This window comes from Taudactylus pleione, unplaced genomic scaffold, assembly GCF_031769625.1.
Source record: "Taudactylus pleione unplaced genomic scaffold, aTauple2 ptg000085l, whole genome shotgun sequence".
Lineage (NCBI taxonomy): Eukaryota > Metazoa > Chordata > Amphibia > Anura > Myobatrachidae > Taudactylus > Taudactylus pleione.
Window position 1 is genome coordinate 2,103,147 of NW_028284487.1, and position 27,722 is coordinate 2,130,868.

The 27,722-nt window shown below is 31.1% G+C and overlaps 24 non-coding genes across 24 annotated transcripts; all 24 read left to right on the forward strand.

The window, feature by feature from the left end:
* The first annotated feature begins 804 nt into the window (after positions 1–804).
* TRNAV-UAC (transfer RNA valine (anticodon UAC)) lies at positions 805–877 on the forward strand. The gene has a single exon. It is a non-coding gene; the product is annotated as a tRNA-Val (tRNA).
* Positions 878–2,190: 1,313 nt separating this feature from the next.
* On the forward strand, positions 2,191–2,263 carry TRNAV-UAC (transfer RNA valine (anticodon UAC)). Its single transcript has one exon. It is a non-coding gene; the product is annotated as a tRNA-Val (tRNA).
* Positions 2,264–3,577: 1,314 nt separating this feature from the next.
* On the forward strand, positions 3,578–3,650 carry TRNAV-UAC (transfer RNA valine (anticodon UAC)). Its single transcript has one exon. It is a non-coding gene; the product is annotated as a tRNA-Val (tRNA).
* Positions 3,651–4,963: 1,313 nt separating this feature from the next.
* Positions 4,964–5,036, forward strand: TRNAV-UAC (transfer RNA valine (anticodon UAC)). Its single transcript has one exon. It is a non-coding gene; the product is annotated as a tRNA-Val (tRNA).
* A 300-nt stretch (positions 5,037–5,336) lies between these two features.
* TRNAV-UAC (transfer RNA valine (anticodon UAC)) lies at positions 5,337–5,409 on the forward strand. The gene has a single exon. It is a non-coding gene; the product is annotated as a tRNA-Val (tRNA).
* Positions 5,410–6,350: 941 nt separating this feature from the next.
* Positions 6,351–6,423, forward strand: TRNAV-UAC (transfer RNA valine (anticodon UAC)). Its single transcript has one exon. It is a non-coding gene; the product is annotated as a tRNA-Val (tRNA).
* Positions 6,424–7,735: 1,312 nt separating this feature from the next.
* TRNAV-UAC (transfer RNA valine (anticodon UAC)) lies at positions 7,736–7,808 on the forward strand. Its single transcript has one exon. It is a non-coding gene; the product is annotated as a tRNA-Val (tRNA).
* Positions 7,809–9,122: 1,314 nt separating this feature from the next.
* TRNAV-UAC (transfer RNA valine (anticodon UAC)) lies at positions 9,123–9,195 on the forward strand. Its single transcript has one exon. It is a non-coding gene; the product is annotated as a tRNA-Val (tRNA).
* Positions 9,196–10,508: 1,313 nt separating this feature from the next.
* TRNAV-UAC (transfer RNA valine (anticodon UAC)) lies at positions 10,509–10,581 on the forward strand. Its single transcript has one exon. It is a non-coding gene; the product is annotated as a tRNA-Val (tRNA).
* A 1,294-nt stretch (positions 10,582–11,875) lies between these two features.
* Positions 11,876–11,948, forward strand: TRNAV-UAC (transfer RNA valine (anticodon UAC)). Its single transcript has one exon. It is a non-coding gene; the product is annotated as a tRNA-Val (tRNA).
* A 1,313-nt stretch (positions 11,949–13,261) lies between these two features.
* Positions 13,262–13,334, forward strand: TRNAV-UAC (transfer RNA valine (anticodon UAC)). Its single transcript has one exon. It is a non-coding gene; the product is annotated as a tRNA-Val (tRNA).
* A 1,313-nt stretch (positions 13,335–14,647) lies between these two features.
* On the forward strand, positions 14,648–14,721 carry TRNAV-UAC (transfer RNA valine (anticodon UAC)). The gene has a single exon. It is a non-coding gene; the product is annotated as a tRNA-Val (tRNA).
* A 299-nt stretch (positions 14,722–15,020) lies between these two features.
* TRNAV-UAC (transfer RNA valine (anticodon UAC)) lies at positions 15,021–15,093 on the forward strand. The gene has a single exon. It is a non-coding gene; the product is annotated as a tRNA-Val (tRNA).
* Positions 15,094–16,034: 941 nt separating this feature from the next.
* TRNAV-UAC (transfer RNA valine (anticodon UAC)) lies at positions 16,035–16,107 on the forward strand. Its single transcript has one exon. It is a non-coding gene; the product is annotated as a tRNA-Val (tRNA).
* A 1,312-nt stretch (positions 16,108–17,419) lies between these two features.
* Positions 17,420–17,492, forward strand: TRNAV-UAC (transfer RNA valine (anticodon UAC)). Its single transcript has one exon. It is a non-coding gene; the product is annotated as a tRNA-Val (tRNA).
* A 300-nt stretch (positions 17,493–17,792) lies between these two features.
* On the forward strand, positions 17,793–17,865 carry TRNAV-UAC (transfer RNA valine (anticodon UAC)). Its single transcript has one exon. It is a non-coding gene; the product is annotated as a tRNA-Val (tRNA).
* Positions 17,866–18,806: 941 nt separating this feature from the next.
* Positions 18,807–18,879, forward strand: TRNAV-UAC (transfer RNA valine (anticodon UAC)). The gene has a single exon. It is a non-coding gene; the product is annotated as a tRNA-Val (tRNA).
* Positions 18,880–20,552: 1,673 nt separating this feature from the next.
* TRNAV-UAC (transfer RNA valine (anticodon UAC)) lies at positions 20,553–20,625 on the forward strand. Its single transcript has one exon. It is a non-coding gene; the product is annotated as a tRNA-Val (tRNA).
* A 941-nt stretch (positions 20,626–21,566) lies between these two features.
* On the forward strand, positions 21,567–21,639 carry TRNAV-UAC (transfer RNA valine (anticodon UAC)). Its single transcript has one exon. It is a non-coding gene; the product is annotated as a tRNA-Val (tRNA).
* Positions 21,640–22,945: 1,306 nt separating this feature from the next.
* TRNAV-UAC (transfer RNA valine (anticodon UAC)) lies at positions 22,946–23,018 on the forward strand. Its single transcript has one exon. It is a non-coding gene; the product is annotated as a tRNA-Val (tRNA).
* Positions 23,019–23,318: 300 nt separating this feature from the next.
* On the forward strand, positions 23,319–23,391 carry TRNAV-UAC (transfer RNA valine (anticodon UAC)). Its single transcript has one exon. It is a non-coding gene; the product is annotated as a tRNA-Val (tRNA).
* A 941-nt stretch (positions 23,392–24,332) lies between these two features.
* Positions 24,333–24,405, forward strand: TRNAV-UAC (transfer RNA valine (anticodon UAC)). Its single transcript has one exon. It is a non-coding gene; the product is annotated as a tRNA-Val (tRNA).
* Positions 24,406–25,717: 1,312 nt separating this feature from the next.
* TRNAV-UAC (transfer RNA valine (anticodon UAC)) lies at positions 25,718–25,790 on the forward strand. The gene has a single exon. It is a non-coding gene; the product is annotated as a tRNA-Val (tRNA).
* Positions 25,791–27,105: 1,315 nt separating this feature from the next.
* TRNAV-UAC (transfer RNA valine (anticodon UAC)) lies at positions 27,106–27,178 on the forward strand. Its single transcript has one exon. It is a non-coding gene; the product is annotated as a tRNA-Val (tRNA).
* The last annotated feature ends 544 nt before the right edge of the window (positions 27,179–27,722 follow it).

Consider the following 27,722-nt stretch of genomic DNA (forward strand, 5'->3'; position numbering starts at 1 on the left):
AATCATTTAGCTTTTAACCATAAAAAATATCATAATACAGCAAACAACTGATTAAAGAACTATAGAAGTTTCAATTTATTTTGTTATTGTAAAAGAGATTGGTAACAAAGTGTAATTTTTTTCTATTTAAAGCTAACATATGAATTGTAGCATCATTTCTACCTACTGTTTTCCAACCATTGAAAAAGATGCCACTCAACCCAGTATCTCCATGTAGCCATTTTTCCCAGTAGTTCAATTTTCACCTGACAATGCCAGCAACCATCCAATGCTGCAGAGCGTTGGTGTGATCAAGTTAATACATTAGAAGCTGCAATCATGTTATATTGTATTATAACATTCACTCTTAGGTCATCTGTTTTCAATGAAAACAGAAATGTCCAATTTTTATCTGCAAGTTTAGCAAAAATGATGATAAATGTAACATTTGGAATGGTAGTATTTTTGTTAATCTACAAGTTTTTTTTAAGCAGTATACTTGAATTATGTCATTAAAAGGCATTTTATTTCTACAAAGTCTTACCAAAATATGCAAGCAGCTCTTGATAACAAGGCAAGAAAATACATAGCAAGACAATCTTGTTAAATCTCATGTCAGTAGAATACAAATGTTCAAGTTGCTAGAAATAATGCATATTTTTTTCAAATATAAATATTATTAGCTTGAAAAACTTGGTAAAATGTTCATTTGAAATAGATATATACAGGTTTATTTGACATTGTGCTCATTACTCTTTACTAAGTTTTAACTAAAATTTTTGATCTTGCAAGTTTGACCAACCATGTGAGGACAGCCTCCGTCTTGGTTTCATAGTGTAGTGGTTATCACAATTGCTTTACACGCAGAAGGTCCTGGGTTCAATCCCCAGTGAAATCATATTTATTAATAATGACCTATACCAACAGGTATACTTTAAGGAAGGCTTTCCTGCTACTGCCCAATGTGAAATATGTTGTTTGTTCACTTACAAACTGTTTCTTCACTGCTAATGAGAATACATTTTATCTTAAAAACATTTAGCTTTCAACCATAAAAAACTATCATAATAGAGCAAACAACTGATTAAAGAACTAAAGAAGTTTCAATTTATTTTGTTATTGTATAATAAATTGGTAACAAAGTGATCATGCACCTTTGTGATCATACAAACTTGGCCACCCATCATCCACCTATCTTGGTTTCATAGTGTAAGGGTTATCACATCTGCTTTACTCATGGAAGTTCCTGGCTTCAATCCCCAGTGAAACCAGATTTGTCAATACTGAACTTATTCTATCTGGTCCACTTTTAAGAAGCCTTTCCTACTAATATCCAATGTTAGATGTGTTGTTTGTTCAATTATAAACTCTATTCTTTCTCTGCTAATGAGAATACATTTTATCCTAAAATCATATAGCTTTTAACCATAAAAAATATCATAATACAGCAAACAACTGATTAAAGAACTAAAGAAGTTTCAATTTATTTTGTTATTGTAAAAGAGATAGGTAACAGTGTCATTTTTTTCTAATTAAAGCTAACATATGAATTGTAGCATCATTTCTAACTACTGTTTTCCCAACCTTTGAAAAAGATGCCACTCAACCCAGTATCACCATGTAGCCCTTTTCCCAGTTCTTCAATTTTCTCCTGACAATGCCAGTAACCATCCAATGCTGCAGAGGGTTGGTGTGATCAAGTTAATACATTAGAAGCTGCAATCATGTTATGTTGTATTATAACATTCACTCTTAGGTCATCTGTTTTCAATGAAAACAGAAATGTCCAATTTTTATCTGCAAGTTTAGCAAAAATGATGATAAATTTAACATTTGGAATGGTAGTATTTTTGTTAATCTACAAGTTTTTTTTAAGCAGTATACTTGAATTATGTCATTAAAAGGCATTTTATTTCTACAAAGTCTTACCAAAATATGCAAGCAGTTCTTGATAACAAGGCAAGAAAATAGACAGCAAGACAATCTTGTTAAATCTCATGTAAATAGAATACAAATGTTCAAGTTGCTAGAAATAATGCATATTTGTTTCAAATATAAATATTATTAGCTTGAAAAGCTTTGTAAAATGTTTCATTTGAAATAGATATATACAGGTTTATTTGACATTGTGCTCATTACTCTTTACTAAGTTTTAACTAAAATATTTGATCATGCAAGTTTGACCAACCATGTGAGGATAGCCTCCATCTTGGTTTCATAGTGTAGTGGTTATCACATCTGCTTTACACGCAGAAGGTCCTGGGTTCAATCCCCAGTGAAATCAAATTTATTAATCATGACCTATACCAACAGGTATACTTTAAGGAAGGCTTTCCTGCTACTGCCCAATGTGAAATATGTTGTTTGTTCACTTACAAACTGTTTCTTCACTGCTAATGAGAATACATTTTATCTTAAAAACATTTAGCTTTCAACCATAAAAAACTATCATAATAGAGCAAACAACTGATTAAAGAACTAAAGAAGTTTCAATTTATTTTGTTATTGTATAATAAATTGGTAACAAAGTGATCATGCACATTTGTGATCATACAAACTTGGCCACCCATGAGCCTCTCATCTTGGTTTCATAGTGTAAGGGTTATCACATCTGCTTTACTCGTGGAAGGTTCTGAGTTCAATCCCCAGTGAAACCAGATTTGTCAATACTGAACTTATTCAATCAGTTCCACTTTTAAGAAGCCTTTTCTACTAATATCCAATGTTAAATGTGTTGTTTGTTCAATTATAAACTCTATTCTTTCTCTGCTAATGAGAATACATTTTATCCTAAAATCATTTAGCTTTTAACCATAAAAAATATCATAATACAGCAAACAACTGATTAAAGAACTATAGAAGTTTCAATTTATTTTGTTATTGTAAAAGAGATTGGTAACAAAGTGTAATTTTTTTCTATTTAAAGCTAACATATGAATTGTAGCATCATTTCTACCTACTGTTTTCCAACCATTGAAAAAGATGCCACTCAACCCAGTATCTCCATGTAGCCATTTTTCCCAGTACTTCAATTTTCACCTGACAATGCCAGCAACCATCCAATGCTGCAGAGCGTTGGTGTGATCAAGTTAATACATTAGAAGCTGCAATCATGTTATATTGTATTATAACATTCACTCTTAGGTCATCTGTTTTCAATGAAAACAGAAATGTCCAATTTTTATCTGCAAGTTTAGCAAAAATGATGATAAATGTAACATTTGGAATGGTAGTATTTTTGTTAATCTACAAGTTTTTTTTAAGCAGTATACTTGAATTATGTCATTAAAAGGCATTTTATTTCTACAAAGTCTTACCAAAATATGCAAGCAGCTCTTGATAACAAGGCAAGAAAATACATAGCAAGACAATCTTGTTAAATCTCATGTCAGTAGAATACAAATGTTCAAGTTGCTAGAAATAATGCATATTTTTTTCAAATATAAATATTATTAGCTTGAAAAACTTGGTAAAATGTTCATTTGAAATAGATATATACAGGTTTATTTGACATTGTGCTCATTACTCTTTACTAAGTTTTAACTAAAATTTTTGATCTTGCAAGTTTGACCAACCATGTGAGGACAGCCTCCGTCTTGGTTTCATAGTGTAGTGGTTATCACAATTGCTTTACACGCAGAAGGTCCTGGGTTCAATCCCCAGTGAAATCATATTTATTAATAATGACCTATACCAACAGGTATACTTTAAGGAAGGCTTTCCTGCTACTGCCCAATGTGAAATATGTTGTTTGTTCACTTACAAACTGTTTCTTCACTGCTAATGAGAATACATTTTATCTTAAAAACATTTAGCTTTCAACCATAAAAAACTATCATAATAGAGCAAACAACTGATTAAAGAACTAAAGAAGTTTCAATTTATTTTGTTATTGTATAATAAATTGGTAACAAAGTGATCATGCACCTTTGTGATCATACAAACTTGGCCACCCATCATCCACCTATCTTGGTTTCATAGTGTAAGGGTTATCACATCTGCTTTACTCATGGAAGTTCCTGGCTTCAATCCCCAGTGAAACCAGATTTGTCAATACTGAACTTATTCTATCTGGTCCACTTTTAAGAAGCCTTTCCTACTAATATCCAATGTTAGATGTGTTGTTTGTTCAATTATAAACTCTATTCTTTCTCTGCTAATGAGAATACATTTTATCCTAAAATCATATAGCTTTTAACCATAAAAAATATCATAATACAGCAAACAACTGATTAAAGAACTAAAGAAGTTTCAATTTATTTTGTTATTGTAAAAGAGATAGGTAACAGTGTCATTTTTTTCTAATTAAAGCTAACATATGAATTGTAGCATCATTTCTAACTACTGTTTTCCCAACCTTTGAAAAAGATGCCACTCAACCCAGTATCACCATGTAGCCCTTTTCCCAGTTCTTCAATTTTCTCCTGACAATGCCAGTAACCATCCAATGCTGCAGACGGTTGGTGTGATCAAGTTAATACATTAGAAGCTGCAATCATGTTATGTTGTATTATAACATTCACTCTTAGGTCATCTGTTTTCAATGAAAACAGAAATGTCCAATTTTTATCTGCAAGTTTAGCAAAAATGATGATAAATTTAACATTTGGAATGGTAGTATTTTTGTTAATCTACAAGTTTTTTTTAAGCAGTATACTTGAATTATGTCATTAAAAGGCATTTTATTTCTACAAAGTCTTACCAAAATATGCAAGCAGTTCTTGATAACAAGGCAAGAAAATAGACAGCAAGACAATCTTGTTAAATCTCATGTAAATAGAATACAAATGTTCAAGTTGCTAGAAATAATGCATATTTGTTTCAAATATAAATATTATTAGCTTGAAAAGCTTTGTAAAATGTTTCATTTGAAATAGATATATACAGGTTTATTTGACATTGTGCTCATTACTCTTTACTAAGTTTTAACTAAAATATTTGATCATGCAAGTTTGACCAACCATGTGAGGATAGCCTCCATCTTGGTTTCATAGTGTAGTGGTTATCACATCTGCTTTACACGCAGAAGGTCCTGGGTTCAATCCCCAGTGAAATCAAATTTATTAATCATGACCTATACCAACAGGTATACTTTAAGGAAGGCTTTCCTGCTACTGCCCAATGTGAAATATGTTGTTTGTTCACTTACAAACTGTTTCTTCACTGCTAATGAGAATACATTTTATCTTAAAAACATTTAGCTTTCAACCATAAAAAACTATCATAATAGAGCAAACAACTGATTAAAGAACTAAAGAAGTTTCAATTTATTTTGTTATTGTATAATAAATTGGTAACAAAGTGATCATGCACATTTGTGATCATACAAACTTGGCCACCCATGAGCCTCTCATCTTGGTTTCATAGTGTAAGGGTTATCACATCTGCTTTACTCGTGGAAGGTTCTGGGTTCAATCCCCAGTGAAACCAGATTTGTCAATACTGAACTTATTCAATCAGTTCCACTTTTAAGAAGCCTTTTCTACTAATATCCAATGTTAAATGTGTTGTTTGTTCAATTATAAACTCTATTCTTTCTCTGCTAATGAGAATACATTTTATCCTAAAATCATTTAGCTTTTAACCATAAAAAATATCATAATACAGCAAACAACTGATTAAAGAACTATAGAAGTTTCAATTTATTTTGTTATTGTAAAAGAGATTGGTAACAAAGTGTAATTTTTTTCTATTTAAAGCTAACATATGAATTGTAGCATCATTTCTACCTACTGTTTTCCAACCATTGAAAAAGATGCCACTCAACCCAGTATCTCCATGTAGCCATTTTTCCCAGTACTTCAATTTTCACCTGACAATGCCAGCAACCATCCAATGCTGCAGAGCGTTGGTGTGATCAAGTTAATACATTAGAAGCTGCAATCATGTTATATTGTATTATAACATTCACTCTTAGGTCATCTGTTTTCAATGAAAACAGAAATGTCCAATTTTTATCTGCAAGTTTAGCAAAAATGATGATAAATGTAACATTTGGAATGGTAGTATTTTTGTTAATCTACAAGTTTTTTTTAAGCAGTATACTTGAATTATGTCATTAAAAGGCATTTTATTTCTACAAAGTCTTACCAAAATATGCAAGCAGCTCTTGATAACAAGGCAAGAAAATACATAGCAAGACAATCTTGTTAAATCTCATGTCAGTAGAATACAAATGTTCAAGTTGCTAGAAATAATGCATATTTTTTTCAAATATAAATATTATTAGCTTGAAAAACTTGGTAAAATGTTCATTTGAAATAGATATATACAGGTTTATTTGACATTGTGCTCATTACTCTTTACTAAGTTTTAACTAAAATTTTTGATCTTGCAAGTTTGACCAACCATGTGAGGACAGCCTCCGTCTTGGTTTCATAGTGTAGTGGTTATCACAATTGCTTTACACGCAGAAGGTCCTGGGTTCAATCCCCAGTGAAATCATATTTATTAATAATGACCTATACCAACAGGTATACTTTAAGGAAGGCTTTCCTGCTACTGCCCAATGTGAAATATGTTGTTTGTTCACTTACAAACTGTTTCTTCACTGCTAATGAGAATACATTTTATCTTAAAAACATTTAGCTTTCAACCATAAAAAACTATCATAATAGAGCAAACAACTGATTAAAGAACTAAAGAAGTTTCAATTTATTTTGTTATTGTATAATAAATTGGTAACAAAGTGATCATGCACCTTTGTGATCATACAAACTTGGCCACCCATCATCCACCTATCTTGGTTTCATAGTGTAAGGGTTATCACATCTGCTTTACTCATGGAAGTTCCTGGCTTCAATCCCCAGTGAAACCAGATTTGTCAATACTGAACTTATTCTATCTGGTCCACTTTTAAGAAGCCTTTCCTACTAATATCCAATGTTAGATGTGTTGTTTGTTCAATTATAAACTCTATTCTTTCTCTGCTAATGAGAATACATTTTATCCTAAAATCATATAGCTTTTAACCATAAAAAATATCATAATACAGCAAACAACTGATTAAAGAACTAAAGAAGTTTCAATTTATTTTGTTATTGTAAAAGAGATAGGTAACAGTGTCATTTTTTTCTAATTAAAGCTAACATATGAATTGTAGCATCATTTCTAACTACTGTTTTCCCAACCTTTGAAAAAGATGCCACTCAACCCAGTATCACCATGTAGCCCTTTTCCCAGTTCTTCAATTTTCTCCTGACAATGCCAGTAACCATCCAATGCTGCAGAGGGTTGGTGTGATCAAGTTAATACATTAGAAGCTGCAATCATGTTATGTTGTATTATAACATTCACTCTTAGGTCATCTGTTTTCAATGAAAACAGAAATGTCCAATTTTTATCTGCAAGTTTAGCAAAAATGATGATAAATTTAACATTTGGAATGGTAGTATTTTTGTTAATCTACAAATTTTTTTTAAGCAGTATACTTGAATTATGTCATTAAAAGGCATTTTATTTCTACAAAGTCTTACCAAAATATGCAAGCAGCTCTTGATAACAAGGCAAGAAAATACATAGCAAGACAATCTTGTTAAATCTCATGTCAGTAGAATACAAATGTTCAAGTTGCTAGAAATAATGCATATTTTTTTCAAATATAAATATTATTAGCTTGAAAATCTTTGTAAAATGTTCATTTGAAATAGATATATACAGGTTTATTTGACATTGTGCTCATTACTCTTTACTAAGTTGTAACTAAAATTTTTGATCTTGCAAGTTTGACCAACCATGTGAGAGCAGCCTCCGTCTTGGTTTCATAGTGTAGTGGTTATCACATCTGCTTTACACGCAGAAGGTCCTGGGTTCAATCCCCAGTGAAATCATATTTATTAATAATGACCTATACCAACAGGTATACTTTGAGGAAGGCTTTCCTGCTACTGCCCAATGTGAAATATGTTGTTTGTTCACTTACAAACTGTTTCTTCACTGCTAATGAGAATACATTTTATCTTAAAAACATTTAGCTTTCAACCATAAAAAACTATCATAATAGAGCAAACAGCTGATTGAAGAACTAAAGAAGTTTCAATTTATTTTGTTATTGTATAATAAATTGGTAACAAAGTGATCATGCACATTTGTGATCATACAAACTTGGCCACCCATGATCCACTCATCTTGGTTTCATAGCGTAAGGGTTATCACATTTGCTTTACTCGTGGAAAGTGCTGGGTTCAATCCCCAGTGAAACCAAATTTGTCAATACTGAACTTATTCTATCTGGTCTACTTTTTAGAAGCCTTTCCTACTAATATCCAATGTTAGATGTGTTGTTTGTTCAATTATAAACTCTATTCTTTCTCTGCTAATGAGAATACATTTTATCCTAAAATCATTTAGCTTTTAACCATAAAAAATATCATAATACAGCAAACAACTGATTAAAGAACTAAAGAAGTTTCAATTTATTTTGTCATTGTAAAAGAGATAGGTAACAGTGTCATTTTTTTCTAATTAAAGCTAACATATGAATTGTAGCATCATTTCTAACTACTGTTTTCCCAACCTTTGAAAAAGATGCCACTCAACCCAGTATCACCATGTAGCCCTTTTCCCAGTACTTCAATTTTCACCTGACAATGCCAGTAACCATCCAATGCTGCAGAGGGTTGGTGTGATCAAGTTAATACATTAGAAGCTGCAATCATGTTATGTTGTATTATAACATTCACTCTTAGGTCATCTGTTTTCAATGAAAACAGAAATGTCCAATTTTTATCAGCAAGTTTAGCAAAAATGATGATAAATTTAACATTTGGAATGGTAGTATTTTTGTTAATCTACAAATTTTTTTTTTAAGCAGTATACTTGAATTATGTAATTAAAAGGCATTTTATTTCTACAAAGTCTTACCAAAATATGCAAGCAGTTCTTGATAACAAGGCAAGAAAATAGATAGCAAGACAATCTTGTTAAATCTCATGTCAGTAGAATACAAATGCTCAAGTTGCTAGAAATAATGCATATTTTTTTCAAATATAAATATAATTAGCTTGAAAAACTTTGTAAAATGTTCATTTGAAATAGATATATACAGGTTTATTTGACATTGTGCTCATTACTCTTTACTAAGTTTTAACTAAAATTTTTGATCTTGCAAGTTTGACCAACCATGTGAGGACAGCTTCCGTCTTGGTTTCATAGTGTAGTGGTTATCACATCTGCTTTACACGCAGAAGGTCCTGGGTTCAATCCCCAGTGAAATCATATTTATAAATAATGACCTATACCAACAAGTATACTTTAAGGAAGGCTTTCCTGCTACTGCCCAATGTGAAATATGTTGTTTGTTCACTTACAAACTGTTTCTTCACTGCTAATGAGAGTACATTTTATCTTAAAAACATTTAGCTTTCAACCATAAAAAACTATCATAATAGAGCAAACAACTGATTAAAGAACTAAAGAAGTTTCAATTTATTTTGTTATTGTATAATAAATGGGTAACAAAGTGATCATGCACATTTGTGATCTTACAAACTTGGCCGCCCAACATCCACCTATCTTGGTTTCATAGTGTAAGGGTTATCACATCTGCTTTATTCATGGAAGTTCCTTCCTTCAATCCCCAGTGAAACCAGATTTGTCAATAATGAACTTATTCAATCTGGTCCACTTTTAAGAAGCCTTTCCTGCTAATATCCAATGTTAGATGTGTTGTTTGTTCAATTACAAACTCTGTTCTTTCTCTGCTAATGAGAATACATTTTATCCTAAAATCATTTAGCTTTTAACCATAAAAAATATCATAATACAGCAAACAACTGATTAAAGAACTAAAGAAGATTCAATTTATTTTGTTATTGTAAAAGAGATAGGTAACAGTGTCATTTTTTTCTAATTAAAGCTAACATATGAATTGTAGCATCATTCCTAACTACTGTTTTCCCAACCTTTGAAAAAGATGCCACTCAACCCAGTATCACCATGTAGCCCTTTTCCCAGTACTTCAATTTTCACCTGACAATGCCAGTAACCATCCAATGCTGCAGAGCGTTGGTGTGATCAAGTTAATACATTAGAAGCTGCAATCATGTTATGTTGTATTATAACATTCACTCTTAGGTCATCTGTTTTCAATGAAAACAGAAATGTCCAATTTTTATCTGCAAGTTTAGCAAAAATGATGATAAATTTAACATTTGGAATGGTAGTATTTTTGTTAATCTACAAGTTTTTTTTAAGCAGTATACTTGAATTATGTCATTAAAAGGCATTTTATTTCTACAAAGTCTTACCAAAATATGCAAGCAGTTCTTGATAACAAGGCAAGAAAATAGACAGCAAGACAATCTTGTTAAATCTCATGTCAGTAGAATACAAATGTTCAAGTTGCTAGAAATAATGCATATTTTTTTCAAATATAAATATTATTAGCTTGAAAAGCTTTGTAAAATGTTTCATTTGAAATAGATATATACAGGTTTATTTGACATTGTGCTCATTACTCTTTACTAAGTTTTAACTAAAATATTTGATCATGCAAGTTTGACCAACCATGTGAGGACAGCCTCCATCTTGGTTTCATAGTGTAGTGGTTATCACATCTGCTTTACACGCAGAAGGTCCTGGGTTCAATCCCCAGTGAAATCAAATTTATTAATCATGACCTATACCAACAGGTATACTTTAAGGAAGGCTTTCCTGCTACTGCCCAATGTGAAATATGTTGTTTGTTCACTGCTAATGAGAATACATTTTATCTTAAAAACATTTAGCTTTCAACCATAAAAAACTATCATAATAGAGCAAACAGCTGATTGAAGAACTAAAGAAGTTTCAATTTATTTTGTTATTGTATAATAAATTGGTAACAAAGTGATCATGCACATTTGTGATCATACAAACTTGGCCACCCATAAGCCTCTCATCTTGGTTTCATAGTGTAAGGGTTATCACATCTGCTTTACTCGTGGAAGGTCCTGGGTTCAATCTCCAGTGAAACCAGATTTGTCAATACTGAACTTATTCAATAAGGTCTACTTTTAAGAAGCCTTTCCTACTAATATCCAATGTTAGATGTGTTGTTTGTTCAATTATAAACTCTATTCTTTCTCTGCTAATGAGAATACATTTTATCCTAAAATCATTTAGCTTTTAACCATAAAAAATATCATAATACAGCAAACAACTGATTAAAGAACTATAGAAGTTTCAATTTATTTTGTTATTGTAAAAGAGATTGGTAACAAAGTGTCATTTTTTTCTATTTAAAGCTAACATATGAATTGTAGCATCATTTCTAACTACTGTTTTCCAACCATTGAAAAAGATGCCACTCAACCCAGTATCTCCATGTAGCCATTTTTCCCAGTACTTCAATTTTCACCTGACAATGCCAGCAACCATCCAATGCTGCAGAGCGTTGGTGTGATCAAGTTAATACATTAGAAGCTGCAATCATGTTATGTTGTATTATAACATTCACTCTTAGGTCTTCTGTTTTCAATGAAAACAGAAATGTCTAATTTTTATCTGCAAGTTTAGCAAAAATGATGATAAATTTAACATTTAGAATGGTAGTATTTTTGTTAATCTACAAGTTTTTTTTAAGCAGTATACTTGAATTATGTCATTAAAAGGCATTTTATTTCTACAAAGTCTTACCAAATATGCAAGCAGCTCTTGATAACAAGGCAAGAAAATACATAGCAAGACAATCTTGTTAAATCTCATGTCAGTAGAATACAAATGTTCAAGTTGCTAGAAATAATGCATATTTTTTTCAAATATAAATATTATTAGCTTGAAAAACTTTGTAAAATGTTCATTTGAAATAGATATATACAGGTTTATTTGACATTGTGCTCATTACTCTTTACTAAGTTTTAACTAAAATTTTTGATCTTGCAAGTTTGACCAACCATGTGAGGACAGCCTCCGTCTTGGTTTCATAGTGTAGTGGTTATCACATCTGCTTTACATGCAGAAGGTCCTGGGTTCAATCCCCAGTGAAATCATATTTATTAATAATGACCTATACCAACAGGTATACTTTAAGGAAGGCTTTCCTGCTACTGCCCAATGTGAAAGATGTTGTTTGTTCACTTACAAACTGTTTCTTCACTGCTAATGAGAATACATTTTATCTTAAAAACATTTAGCTTTCAACCATAAAAAACTATCATAATAGAGCAAACAACTGATTAAAGAACTAAAGAAGTTTCAATTTATTTTGTTATTGTATAATAAATGGGTAACAAAGTGATCATGCACATTTGTGATCTTACAAACTTGGCCGCCCAACATCCACCTATCTTGGTTTCATAGTGTAAGGGTTATCACATCTGCTTTATTCATGGAAGTTCCTTCCTTCAATCCCCAGTGAAACCAGATTTGTCAATAATGAACTTATTCAATCTGGTCCACTTTTAAGAAGCCTTTCCTGCTAATATCCAATGTTAGATGTGTTGTTTGTTCAATTACAAACTCTGTTCTTTCTCTGCTAATGAGAATACATTTTATCCTAAAATCATTTAGCTTTTAACCATAAAAAATATCATAATACAGCAAACAACTGATTAAAGAACTAAAGAAGATTCAATTTATTTTGTTATTGTAAAAGAGATAGGTAACAGTGTCATTTTTTTCTAATTAAAGCTAACATATGAATTGTATCATCATTCCTAACTACTGTTTTCCCAACCTTTGAAAAAGATGCCACTCAACCCAGTATCACCATGTAGCCCTTTTCCCAGTACTTCAATTTTCACCTGACAATGCCAGTAACCATCCAATGCTGCAGAGCGTTGGTGTGATCAAGTTAATACATTAGAAGCTGCAATCATGTTATGTTGTATTATAACATTCACTCTTAGGTCATCTGTTTTCAATGAAAACAGAAATGTCCAATTTTTATCTGCAAGTTTAGCAAAAATGATGATAAATTTAACATTTGGAATGGTAGTATTTTTGTTAATCTACAAGTTTTTTTTAAGCAGTATACTTGAATTATGTCATTAAAAGGCATTTTATTTCTACAAAGTCTTACCAAAATATGCAAGCAGTTCTTGATAACAAGGCAAGAAAATAGACAGCAAGACAATCTTGTTAAATCTCATGTCAGTAGAATACAAATGTTCAAGTTGCTAGAAATAATGCATATTTTTTTCAAATATAAATATTATTAGCTTGAAAAGCTTTGTAAAATGTTTCATTTGAAATAGATATATACAGGTTTATTTGACATTGTGCTCATTACTCTTTACTAAGTTTTAACTAAAATTTTTGATCTTGCAAGTTTGACCAACCATGTGAGGACAGCCTCCGTCTTGGTTTCATAGTGTAGTGGTTATCACATCTGCTTTACATGCAGAAGGTCCTGGGTTCAATCCCCAGTGAAATCATATTTATTAATAATGACCTATACCAACAGGTATACTTTAAGGAAGGCTTTCCTGCTACTGCCCAATGTGAAAGATGTTGTTTGTTCACTTACAAACTGTTTCTTCACTGCTAATGAGAATACATTTTATCTTAAAAACATTTAGCTTTCAACCATAAAAAACTATCATAATAGAGCAAACAACTGATTAAAGAACTAAAGAAGTTTCAATTTATTTTGTTATTGTATAATAAATTGGTAACAAAGTGATCATGCACATTTGTGATCATACAAACTTGGCCACCCATCATCCACCTATCTTGGTTTCATAGTGTAAGGGTTATCACATCTGCTTTACTCATGGAAGTTCCTGGCTTCAATCCCCAGTGAAACCAGATTTGTCAATACTGAACTTATTCTATCTGGTCCACTTTTAAGAAGCCTTTCCTACTAATATCCAATGTTAGATGTGTTGTTTGTTCAATTATAAACTCTATTCTTTCTCTGCTAATGAGAATACATTTTATCCTAAAATCATTTAGCTTTTAACCATAAAAAATATCATAATACAGCAAACAACTGATTAAAGAACTAAAGAAGTTTCAATTTATTTTGTTATTGTAAAAGAGATAGGTAACAGTGTCATTTTTTTCTAATTAAAGCTAACATATGAATTGTAGCATCATTTCTAACTACTGTTTTCCCAACATTTGAAAAAGATGCCACTCAACCCAGTATCACCATGTAGCCCTGTTCCCAGTACTTTAATTTTCACCTGACAATGCCAGTAACCATCCAATGCTGCAGAGGGTTGGTGTGATCAAGTTAATACATTAGAAGCTGCAATCATGTTATGTTGTATTATAACATTCACTCTTAGGTCATCTGTTTTCAATGAAAACAGAAATGTCCAATTTTTATCTGCAAGTTTAGCAAAAATGATGATAAATTTAACATTTGGAATGGTAGTATTTTTGTTAATCTACAAGTTTTTTTTAAGCAGTATACTTGAATTATGTCATTAAAAGGCATTTTATTTCTACAAAGTCTTACCAAAATATGCAAGCAGCTCTTGATAACAAGGCAAGAAAATAGATAGCAAGACAATCTTGTTAAATCTCATGTCAGTAGAATACACATGTTCAAGTTGCTAGAAATAATGCATATTTTTTTCAAATATAAATATTATTAACTTGAAAAGCTTTGTAAAATGTTTCATTTGAAATAGATATATACAGGTTTATTTGACATTGTGCTCATTACTCTTTACTAAGTTTTAACTAAAATTTTTGATCTTGCAAGTTTGACCAACCATGTGAGGACAGCCTCCGTCTTTGTTTCATAGTGTAGTGGTTATCACATCTGCTTTACACGCAGAAGGTCCTGGCTTCAATCCCCAGTGAAATCAAATTTATTAATCATGACCTATACCAACAGGTATACTTTAAGGAAGGCTTTCCTGCTACTGCCCAATGTGAAATATGTTGTTTGTTCACTTACAAACTGTTTCTTCACTGCTAATGAGAATACATTTTATCTTAAAAACATTTAGCTTTCAACCATAAAAAACTATCATAATAGAGCAAACAACTGATTAAAGAACTAAAGAAGTTTCAATTTATTTTGTTATTGTATAATAAATTGGTAACAAAGTGATCATGCACATTTGTGATCATACAAACTTGGCCACCCATGAGCCTCTCATCTTGGTTTCATAGTGTAAGGGTTATCACATCTGCTTTACTCGTGGAAGGTTCTGGGTTCAATCCCCAGTGAAACCAGATTTGTCAATGCTGAACTTATTCAATCAGTTCCACTTTTAAGAAGCCTTTTCTACTAATATCCAATGTTAAATGTGTTGTTTGTTCAATTATAAACTCTATTCTTTCTCTGCTAATGAGAATACATTTTATCCTAAAATCATTTAGCTTTTAACCATAAAAAATATCATAATACAGCAAACAACTGATTAAAGAACTATAGAAGTTTCAATTTATTTTGTTATTGTAAAAGAGATTGGTAACAAAGTGTAATTTTTTTCTATTTAAAGCTAACATATGAATTGTAGCATCATTTCTACCTACTGTTTTCCAACCATTGAAAAAGATGCCACTCAACCCAGTATCTCCATGTAGCCATTTTTCCCAGTACTTCAATTTTCACCTGACAATGCCAGCAACCATCCAATGCTGCAGAGCGTTGGTGTGATCAAGTTAATACATTAGAAGCTGCAATCATGTTATATTGTATTATAACATTCACTCTTAGGTCATCTGTTTTCAATGAAAACAGAAATGTCCAATTTTTATCTGCAAGTTTAGCAAAAATGATGATAAATGTAACATTTGGAATGGTAGTATTTTTGTTAATCTACAAGTTTTTTTTAAGCAGTATACTTGAATTATGTCATTAAAAGGCATTTTATTTCTACAAAGTCTTACCAAAATATGCAAGCAGCTCTTGATAACAAGGCAAGAAAATACATAGCAAGACAATCTTGTTAAATCTCATGTCAGTAGAATACAAATGTTCAAGTTGCTAGAAATAATGCATATTTTTTTCAAATATAAATATTATTAGCTTGAAAAACATTGTAAAATGTTCATTTGAAATAGATATATACAGGTTTATTTGACATTGTGCTCATTACTCTTTACTAAGTTTTAACTAAAATTTTTGATCTTGCAAGTTTGACCAACCATGTGAGGACAGCCTCCGTCTTGGTTTCATAGTGTAGTGGTTATCACATCTGCTTTACACGCAGAAGGTCCTGGGTTCAATCCCCAGTGAAATCATATTTATTAATAATTGCCTATACCAACAGGTATACTTTAAGGAAGGCTTTCCTGCTACTGCCCAATGTGAAAGATGTTGTTTGTTCACTTACAAACTGTTTCTTCACTGCTAATGAGAATACATTTTATCTTAAAAACATTTAGCTTTCAACCATAAAAAACTATCATAATAGAGCAAACAACTGATTAAAGAACTAAAGAAGTTTCAATTTATTTTGTTATTGTATAATAAATTGGTAACAAAGTGATCATGCACATTTGTGATCATATAAACTTGGCCACCCATCATCCACCTATCTTGGTTTCATAGTGTAAGGGTTATCACATCTGCTTTACTCATGGAAGTTCCTGGCTTCAATTCCCAGTGAAAACAGATTTGTCAATACTGAACTTATTCTATCTGGTCCACTTTTAAGAAGCCTTTCCTACTAATATCCAATGTTAGATGTGTTGTTTGTTCAATTATAAACTCTATTCTTTCTCTGCTAATGAGAATACATTTTATCCTAAAATCATTTAGCTTTTAACCATAAAAAATATCATAATACAGCAAACAACTGATTAAAGAACTAAAGAAGTTTCAATTTATTTTTTTATTGTAAAAGAGATAGGTAACAGTGTCATTTTTTTCTAATTAAAGCTAACATATGAATTGTAGCATCATTTCTAACTACTGTTTTCCCAACCTTTGAAAAAGATGCCACTCAACCCAGTATCACCATGTAGCCCTTTTCCCAGTACTTTAATTTTCACCTGACAATGCCAGTAACCATCCAATGCTGCAGAGGGTTGGTGTGATCAAGTTAATACATTAGAAGCTGCAATCATGTTATGTTGTATTATAACATTCACTCTTAGGTCATCTGTTTTCAATGAAAACAGAAATGTCCAATTTTTATCTGCAAGTTTAGCAAAAATGATGATAAATTTAACATTTGGAATGGTAGTATTTTTGTTAATCTACAAGTTTTTTTTAAGCAGTATACTTGAATTATGTCATTAAAAGGCATTTTATTTCTACAAAGTCTTACCAAAATATGCAAGCAGTTCTTGATAGCAAGGCAAGAAAATAGATAGCAAGACAATCTTGTTAAATCTCATGTCAGTAGAATACAAATGTTCAAGTTGCTAGAAATAATGCATATTTTTTTCAAATATAAATATTATTAGCTTGAAAAACTTTGTAAAATGTTCATTTGAAATAGATATATACAGGTTTATTTGACATTGTGCTCATTACTCTTTACTAAGTTTTAACTAAAATTTTTGATCTTGCAAGTTTGACCAACCATGTGAGGACAGCTTCCGTCTTGGTTTCATAGTCTAGTGGTTATCACATCTGCTTTACACGCAGAAGGTCCAGGGTTCAATCCCCAGTGAAATCATATTTATTAATAATGACCTATACCAACAGGTATACTTTAAGGAAGGCTTTCCTGCTACTGCCCAATGTGAAATATGTTGTTTGTTCACTTACAAACTGTTTCTTCACTGCTAATGAGAATACATTTTATCTTAAAAACATTTAGCTTTCAACCATAAAAAACTATCATAATAGAGCAAACAACTGATTAAAGAACTAAAGAAGTTTCAATTTATTTTGTTATTGTATAATAAATTGGTAACAAAGTGATCATGCACATTTGTGATCATACAAACTTGGCCACCCATAAGCCTCTCATCTTGGTTTCATAGTGTAAGGGTTATCACATCTGCTTTACTCGTGGAAGGTCCTGGGTTCAATCCCCAGTGAAACCAGATTTATCAATACTGAACTTATTCAATCAGTTCCACTTTTAAGAAGCCTTTTCTACTAATATCCAATGTTAGATGTGTTGTTTGTTCAATTATAAACTCTATTCTTTCTCTGCTAATGAGAATACATTTTATCCTAAAATCATTTAGCTTTTAACCATAAAAAATATCATAATACAGCAAACAACTGATTAAAGAACTATAGAAGTTTCAATTTATTTTGTTATTGTAAAAGAGATTGGTAACAAAGTGTCATTTTTTTCTATTTAAAGCTAACATATGAATTGTAGCATCATTTCTAACTACTGTTTTCCAACCATTGAAAAAGATGCCACTCAACCCAGTATCTCCATGTAGCCATTTTTCCCAGTACTTCAATTTTCACCTGACAATGCCAGCAACCATCCAATGCTGCAGAGCGTTGGTGTGATCAAGTTAATACATTAGAAGCTGCAATCATGTTATGTTGTATTATAACATTCACTCTTAGGTCATCTGTTTTCAATGAAAACAGAAATGTCTAATTTTTATCTGCAAGTTTAGCAAAAATGATGATAAATTTAACATTTAGAATGGTAGTATTTTTGTTAATCTACAAGTTTTTTTTAAGCAGTATACTTGAATTATGTCATTAAAAGGCATTTTATTTCTACAAAGTCTTACCAAAATATGCAAGCAGCTCTTGATAACAAGGCAAGAAAATACATAGCAAGACAATCTTGTTAAATCTCATGTCAGTAGAATACAAATGTTCAAGTTGCTAGAAATAATGCATATTTTTTTCAAATATAAATATTATTAGCTTGAAAAACTTTGTAAAATGTTCATTTGAAATAGATATATACAGGTTTATTTGACATTGTGCTCATTACTCTTTACTAAGTTTTAACTAAAATTTTTGATCTTGCAAGTTTGACCAACCATGTGAGGACAGCCTCCGTCTTGGTTTCATAGTGTAGTGGTTATCACATCTGCTTTACACGCAGAAGGTCCTGGGTTCAATCCCCAGTGAAATCATATTTATTAATAATGACCTATACCAACAGGTATACTTTAAGGAAGGCTTTCCTGCTACTGCCCAATGTGAAATATGTTGTTTGTTCACTTACAAACTGTTTCTTCACTGCTAATGAGAATACATTTTATCTTAAAAACATTTAGCTTTCAACCATAAAAAACTATCATAATAGAGCAAACAACTGATTAAAGAACTAAAGAAGTTTCAATTTATTTTGTTATTGTATAATAAATTGGTAACAAAGTGATCATGCACCTTTGTGATCATACAAACTTGGCCACCCATCATCCACCTATCTTGGTTTCATAGTGTAAGGGTTATCACATCTGCTTTACTCATGGAAGTTCCTGGCTTCAATCCCCAGTGAAACCAGATTTGTCAATACTGAACTTATTCTATCTGGTCCACTTTTAAGAAGCCTTTCCTACTAATATCCAATGTTAGATGTGTTGTTTGTTCAATTATAAACTCTATTCTTTCTCTGCTAATGAGAATACATTTTATCCTAAAATCATATAGCTTTTAACCATAAAAAATATCATAATACAGCAAACAACTGATTAAAGAACTAAAGAAGTTTCAATTTATTTTGTTATTGTAAAAGAGATAGGTAACAGTGTCATTTTTTTCTAATTAAAGCTAACATATGAATTGTAGCATCATTTCTAACTACTGTTTTCCCAACCTTTGAAAAAGATGCCACTCAACCCAGTATCACCATGTAGCCCTTTTCCCAGTTCTTCAATTTTCTCCTGACAATGCCAGTAACCATCCAATGCTGCAGAGCGTTGGTGTGATCAAGTTAATACATTAGAAGCTGCAATCATGTTATGTTGTATTATAACATTCACTCTTAGGTCATCTGTTTTCAATGAAAACAGAAATGTCTAATTTTTATCAGCAAGTTTAGCAAAAATGATGATAAATTTAACATTTAGAATGGTAGTATTTTTGTTAATCTACAAGTTTTTTTTAAGCAGTATACTTGAATTATGTCATTAAAAGGCATTTTATTTCTACAAAGTCTTACCAAAATATGCAAGCAGCTCTTGATAACAAGGCAAGAAAATACATAGCAAGACAATCTTGTTAAATCTCATGTCAGTAGAATACAAATGTTCAAGTTGCTAGAAATAATGCATATTTTTTTCAAATATAAATATTATTAGCTTGAAAAACTTTGTAAAATGTTCATTTGAAATAGATATATACAGGTTTATTTGACATTGTGCTCATTACTCTTTACTAAGTTTTAACTAAAATTTTTGATCTTGCAAGTTTGACCAACCATGTGAGGACAGCTTCCGTCTTGGTTTCATAGTCTAGTGGTTATCACATCTGCTTTACACGCAGAAGGTCCCCAGTGAAATCATATTTATTAATAATGACCTATACCAACAGGTATACTTTAAGGAAGGCTTTCCTGCTACTGCCCAATGTGAAATATGTTGTTTGTTCACTTACAAACTGTTTCTTCAATGCTAATGAGAATACATTTTATCTTAAAAACATTTAGCTTTCAACCATAAAAAACTATCATAATAGAGCAAACAACTGATTAAAGAACTAAAGAAGTTTCAATTTATTTTGTTATTGTATAATAAATTGGTAACAAAGTGATCATGCACATTTGTGATCATACAAACTTGGCCACCCATAAGCCTCTCATCTTGGTTTCATAGTGTAAGGGTTATCACATCTGCTTTACTCGTGGAAGGTCCTGGGTTCAATCCCCAGTGAAACCAGATTTATCAATACTGAACTTATTCAATCAGTTCCACTTTTAAGAAGCCTTTTCTACTAATATCCAATGTTAGATGTGTTGTTTGTTCAATTATAAACTCTATTCTTTCTCTGCTAATGAGAATACATTTTATCCTAAAATCATTTAGCTTTTAACCATAAAAAATATCATAATACAGCAAACAACTGATTAAAGAACTATAGAAGTTTCAATTTATTTTGTTATTGTAAAAGAGATTGGTAACAAAGTGTCATTTTTTTCTATTTAAAGCTAACATATGAATTGTAGCATCATTTCTAACTACTGTTTTCCAACCATTGAAAAAGATGCCACTCAACCCAGTATCTCCATGTAGCCATTTTTCCCAGTACTTCAATTTTCACCTGACAATGCCAGCAACCATCCAATGCTGCAGAGCGTTGGTGTGATCAAGTTAATACATTAGAAGCTGCAATCATGTTATGTTGTATTATAACATTCACTCTTAGGTCATCTGTTTTCAATGAAAACAGAAATGTCTAATTTTTATCTGCAAGTTTAGCAAAAATGATGATAAATTTAACATTTAGAATGGTAGTATTTTTGTTAATCTACAAGTTTTTTTTAAGCAGTATACTTGAATTATGTCATTAAAAGGCATTTTATTTCTACAAAGTCTTACCAAAATATGCAAGCAGCTCTTGATAACAAGGCAAGAAAATACATAGCAAGACAATCTTGTTAAATCTCATGTCAGTAGAATACAAATGTTCAAGTTGCTAGAAATAATGCATATTTTTTTCAAATATAAATATTATTAGCTTGAAAAACTTTGTAAAATGTTCATTTGAAATAGATATATACAGGTTTATTTGACATTGTGCTCATTACTCTTTACTAAGTTTTAACTAAAATTTTTGATCTTGCAAGTTTGACCAACCATGTGAGGACAGCCTCCGTCTTGGTTTCATAGTGTAGTGGTTATCACATCTGCTTTACACGCAGAAGGTCCTGGGTTCAATCCCCAGTGAAATCATATTTATTAATAATGACCTATACCAACAGGTATACTTTAAGGAAGGCTTTCCTGCTACTGCCCAATGTGAAATATGTTGTTTGTTCACTTACAAACTGTTTCTTCACTGCTAATGAGAATACATTTTATCTTAAAAACATTTAGCTTTCAACCATAAAAAACTATCATAATAGAGCAAACAACTGATTAAAGAACTAAAGAAGTTTCAATTTATTTTGTTATTGTATAATAAATTGGTAACAAAGTGATCATGCACCTTTGTGATCATACAAACTTGGCCACCCATCATCCACCTATCTTGGTTTCATAGTGTAAGGGTTATCACATCTGCTTTACTCATGGAAGTTCCTGGCTTCAATCCCCAGTGAAACCAGATTTGTCAATACTGAACTTATTCTATCTGGTCCACTTTTAAGAAGCCTTTCCTACTAATATCCAATGTTAGATGTGTTGTTTGTTCAATTATAAACTCTATTCTTTCTCTGCTAATGAGAATACATTTTATCCTAAAATCATTTAGCTTTTAACCATAAAAAATATCATAATACAGCAAACAACTGATTAAAGAACTATAGAAGTTTCAATTTATTTTGTTATTGTAAAAGAGATTGGTAACAAAGTGTCATTTTTTTCTATTTAAAGCTAACATATGAATTGTAGCATCATTTCTAACTACTGTTTTCCAACCATTGAAAAAGATGCCACTCAACCCAGTATCTCCATGTAGCCATTTTTCCCAGTACTTCAATTTTCACCTGACAATGCCAGCAACCATCCAATGCTGCAGAGCGTTGGTGTGATCAAGTTAATACATTAGAAGCTGCAATCATGTTATGTTGTATTATAACATTCACTCTTAGGTCATCTGTTTTCAATGAAAACAGAAATGTCTAATTTTTATCTGCAAGTTTAGCAAAAATGATGATAAATTTAACATTTAGAATGGTAGTATTTTTGTTAATCTACAAGTTTTTTTTAAGCAGTATACTTGAATTAAAAGGCATTTTATTTCTACAAAGTCTTACCAAAATATGCAAGCAGCTCTTGATAACAAGGCAAGAAAATACATAGCAAGACAATCTTGTTAAATCTCATGTCAGTAGAATACAAATGTTCAAGTTGCTAGAAATAATGCATATTTTTTTCAAATATAAATATTATTAGCTTGAAAAACTTTGTAAAATGTTCATTTGAAATAGATATATACAGGTTTATTTGACATTGTGCTCATTACTCTTTACTAAGTTTTAACTAAAATTTTTGATCTTGCAAGTTTGACCAACCATGTGAGGACAGCCTCCGTATTGGTTTCATAGTGTAGTGGTTATCACATCTGCTTTACACGCAGAAGGTCCTGGGTTCAATCCCCAGTGAAATCATATTTATTAATAATGACCTATACCAACAGGTATACTTTAAGGAAGGCTTTCCTGCTACTGCCCAATGTGAAATATGTTGTTTGTTCACTTACAAACTGTTTCTTCACTGCTAATGAGAATACATTTTATCTTAAAAACATTTAGCTTTCAACCATAAAAAACTATCATAATAGAGCAAACAACTGATTAAAGAACTAAAGAAGTTTCAATTTATTTTGTTATTGTATAATAAATTGGTAACAAAGTGATCATGCACATTTGTGATCATACAAACTTGGCCACCCATAAGCCTCTCATCTTGGTTTCATAGTGTAAGGGTTATCACATCTGCTTTACTCGTGGAAGGTCCTGGGTTCAATCCCCAGTGAAACCAGATTTATCAATACTGAACTTATTCAATCAGTTCCACTTTTAAGAAGCCTTTTCTACTAATATCCAATGTTAGATGTGTTGTTTGTTCAATTATAAACTCTATTCTTTCTCTGCTAATGAGAATACATTTTATCCTAAAATCATTTAGCTTTTAACCATAAAAAATATCATAATACAGCAAACAACTGATTAAAGAACTATAGAAGTTTCAATTTATTTTGTTATTGTAAAAGAGATTGGTAACAAAGTGTCATTTTTTTCTATTTAAAGCTAACATATGAATTGTAGCATCATTTCTAACTACTGTTTTCCAACCATTGAAAAAGATGCCACTCAACCCAGTATCTCCATGTAGCCATTTTTCCCAGTACTTCAATTTTCACCTGACAATGCCAGCAACCATCCAATGCTGCAGAGCGTTGGTGTGATCAAGTTAATACATTAGAAGCTGCAATCATGTTATGTTGTATTATAACATTCACTCTTAGGTCATCTGTTTTCAATGAAAACAGAAATGTCTAATTTTTATCTGCAAGTTTAGCAAAAATGATGATAAATTTAACATTTAGAATGGTAGTATTTTTGTTAATCTACAAGTTTTTTTTAAGCAGTATACTTGAATTATGTCATTAAAAGGCATTTTATTTCTACAAAGTCTTACCAAAATATGCAAGCAGCTCTTGATAACAAGGCAAGAAAATACATAGCAAGACAATCTTGTTAAATCTCATGTCAGTAGAATACAAATGTTCAAGTTGCTAGAAATAATGCATATTTTTTTCAAATATAAATATTATTAGCTTGAAAAACTTTGTAAAATGTTCATTTGAAATAGATATATACAGGTTTATTTGACATTGTGCTCATTACTCTTTACTAAGTTTTAACTAAAATTTTTGATCTTGCAAGTTTGACCAACCATGTGAGGACATTCTCCGTCTTGGTTTCATAGTGTAGTGGTTATCACATCTGCTTTACACGCAGAAGGTCCTGGGTTCAATCCCCAGTGAAATCATATTTATTAATAATGACCTATACCAACAGGTATACTTTAAGGAAGGCTTTCCTGCTACTGCCCAATGTGAAATATGTTGTTTGTTCACTTACAAACTGTTTCTTCACTGCTAATGAGAATACATTTTATCTTAAAAACATTTAGCTTTCAACCATAAAAAACTATCATAATAGAGCAAACAACTGATTAAAGAACTAAAGAAGTTTCAATTTATTTTGTTATTGTATAATAAATTGGTAACAAAGTGATCATGCACCTTTGTGATCATACAAACTTGGCCACCCATCATCCACCTATCTTGGTTTCATAGTGTAAGGGTTATCACATCTGCTTTACTCATGGAAGTTCCTGGCTTCAATCCCCAGTGAAACCAGATTTGTCAATACTGAACTTATTCTATCTGGTCCACTTTTAAGAAGCCTTTCCTACTAATATCCAATGTTAGATGTGTTGTTTGTTCAATTATAAACTCTATTCTTTCTCTGCTAATGAGAATACATTTTATCCTAAAATCATATAGCTTTTAACCATAAAAAATATCATAATACAGCAAACAACTGATTAAAGAACTAAAGAAGTTTCAATTTATTTTGTTATTGTAAAAGAGATAGGTAACAGTGTCATTTTTTTCTAATTAAAGCTAACATATGAATTGTAGCATCATTTCTAACTACTGTTTTCCCAACCTTTGAAAAAGATGCCACTCAACCCAGTATCACCATGTAGCCCTTTTCCCAGTTCTTCAATTTTCTCCTGACAATGCCAGTAACCATCCAATGCTGCAGAGCGTTGGTGTGATCAAGTTAATACATTAGAAGCTGCAATCATGTTATGTTGTATTATAACATTCACTCTTAGGTCATCTGTTTTCAATGAAAACAGAAATGTCTAATTTTTATCTGCAAGTTTAGCAAAAATGATGATAAATTTAACATTTAGAATGGTAGTATTTTTGTTAATCTACAAGTTTTTTTTAAGCAGTATACTTGAATTATGTCATTAAAAGGCATTTTATTTCTACAAAGTCTTACCAAAATATGCAAGCAGCTCTTGATAACAAGGCAAGAAAATACATAGCAAGACAATCTTGTTAAATCTCATGTCAGTAGAATACAAATGTTCAAGTTGCTAGAAATAATGCATATTTTTTTCAAATATAAATATTATTAGCTTGAAAAACTTTGTAAAATGTTCATTTGAAATAGATATATACAGGTTTATTTGACATTGTGCTCATTACTCTTTACTAAGTTTTAACAAAAATTTTTGATCTTGCAAGTTTGACCAACCATGTGAGAACAGCCTCCGCCTTGGTTTCATAGTGTAGTGGTTATCACATCTGCTTTACACGCAGAAGGTCCTGGGTTCAATCCCCAGTGAAATCATATTTATTAATAATGACCTATACCAACAGGTATACTTTAAGGAAGGCTTTCCTGCTACTGCCCAATGTGAAATATGTTGTTTGTTCACTTACAAACTGTTTCTTCACTGCTAATGAGAATACAATTTATCTTAAAAACATTTAGCTTTCAACCATAAAAAACTATCATAATAGAGCAAACAACTGATAAAAGAACTAAAGAAGTTTCAATTTATTTTGTTATTGTATAATAAATTGGTAACAAAGTGATCATGCACATTTGTGATCATACAAACTTGGCCACCCATCATCCACCTATCTTGGTTTCATAGTGTAAGGGTTATCACATCTGCTTTACTCATGGAAGGTACTGGGTTCAATCCCCAGTGAAACCATATTTGTCAATACTGAACTTATTCTATCTGGTCCACTTTTAAGAAGCCTTTCCTACTAATATCCAATGTTAGATGTGTTGTTTGTTCAATTATAAACTCTATTCTTTCTCTGCTAATGAGAATAAATTTTATCCTACAATCATTTAGCTTTTAACCATAAAAAATATCATAATACAGCAAACAACTGATTAAAGAACTAAAGAAGTTTCAATTTATTTTGTTATTGTAAAAGAGATTGGTAACAAAGTGTCGTTTTTTTCTAATTAAAGCTAACATATGAATTATAGCATCATTTCTAACTACTGTTTTCCCAACCTTTGAAAAAGATGCCACTCAACCCAGTATCTCCATGTAGCCATTTTTCCCAGTACTTCAATTTTCACCTGACAATGCCAGCAACCATCCAATGCTGCAGAGCGTTGGTGTGATCAAGTTAATACATTAGAAGCTGCAATCATGTTATGTTGTATTATAACATTCACTCTTAGGTCATCTGTTTTCAATGAAAACAGAAATGTCTAATTTTTATCTGCAAGTTTAGCAAAAATGATGATAAATTTAAGATTTAGAATGGTAGTATTTTTGTTAATCTACAAGTTTTTTTTAAGCAGTATACTTGAATTATGTCATTAAAATGCATTTTATTTCTACAAAATCTTACCAAAATATGCAAGCAGCTCTTGATAACAAGGCAAGAAAATAGATAGCAAGACAATCTTGTTAAATCTCATGTCAGTAGAATACAAATGTTCAAGTTGCTAGAAATAATGCATATTTTTTTCAAATATAAATATTATTAGCTTGAAAAACTTTGTAAAATGTTCATTTGAAATAGATATATACAGGTTTATTTGACATTGTGCTCATTACTCTTTACTAAGTTTTAACAAAAATTTTTGATCTTGCAAGTTTGACCAACCATGTGAGGACAGCTTCCATCTTTGTTTCATAGTGTAGTGGTTATCACATCTGCTTTACACGCAGAAGGTCCTGGGTTCAATCCCCAGTGAAATCATATTTATTAATAATGACCTATACCAACAGGTATACTTTAAGGAAGGCTTTCCTGCTACTGCCCAATGTGAAATATGTTGTTTGTTCACTTACAAACTGTTTCTTCACTGCTAATGAGAATACATTTTATCTTAAAAACATTTAGCTTTCAACCATAAAAAACTATCATAATAGAGCAAACAACTGATTAAAGAACTAAAGAAGTTTCAATTTATTTTGTTATTGTATAATAAATTGGTAACAAAGTGATCATGCACTTTTGTGATCATACAAACTTGGCCACCCATGATCCTCTCATCTTGGTTTCATAGTGTAAGGGATATCACATCTGCTTTACTCATGGAAGGTACTGGGTTCAATCCCCAGTGAAACCATATTTGTCAATACAGAAATTATTCAATCTGGTCCACTTTTAAGAAGCCTTTCCTACTAATATCCAATGTTAGATGTGTTGTTTGTTCAATTATAAACTCTATTCTTTCTCTGCTAATGAGAATAAATTTTATCCTACAATCATTTAGCTTTTAACCATAAAAAATATAATA